Consider the following 775-nt stretch of genomic DNA (forward strand, 5'->3'; position numbering starts at 1 on the left):
TTTGTTTGGATGGTGTTCAGCTTCCTCAACTAGATTTCGAAATTGCAAAAAGGTTCAGGTTTGATCTCCCTTTGTCTCTCTGCCCACATCATTAACTTCAGGGCTGTGCCTGAAGTGGGTGTACGGTGGGTCCTTTTACATGATCATTTTCTTGTAGTTGGTTCTGTCCCTCTCAGCTGATTTCTCTGCTGGCTTCCCAGCCTCTCTGGCAGATCGGTTTTCAATTGGAGTATTAGTAGAGGACCAACAGAAGCTATTGTGTGTTGCTTTTCATTTCATCATTTAGAATAAACTGACTTTTTTTTTTGGACAACACCCATATATTTAAGATGCCACATATTTGGGATAAATCACTGTAAATAGGCAATCAGCAGAAAACAACAGCCTGTAGAACACATTACTGAGGAGCAGCAGGCAGCCAAGTTTTCCATAACTGGGCTACTAGCCACCAATTTAAAGCTTTCACTCGAACACACTTTCACCACACAGAAGTCTGTTGTTTTTTTTTTTTTATTTTACACAACATAAATGGAAGGGGACAAAACACTGCTGCTCCAAGTTATATTGAATTGATATTTTCAAACACATTTCTGGCTTTGAGATGGTAAACATGTTCTGGAAAATAAATATTAAAAAAAGGATGCTAAAAAAAGGCAATGTATATAAAAATACATAAAGAGGGGTCTTTTTCTGTAAATTACTTCTACAACCACCTGTTACCCCCATATCTCTTAGTACAAGGTTAATTTACAAGGAATTGACTCTGGAAGTATTC

This window comes from Myotis davidii, unplaced genomic scaffold (genome assembly GCF_000327345.1).
Source record: "Myotis davidii unplaced genomic scaffold, ASM32734v1 scaffold280, whole genome shotgun sequence".
Taxonomy (NCBI): Eukaryota; Metazoa; Chordata; class Mammalia; order Chiroptera; family Vespertilionidae; genus Myotis; species Myotis davidii.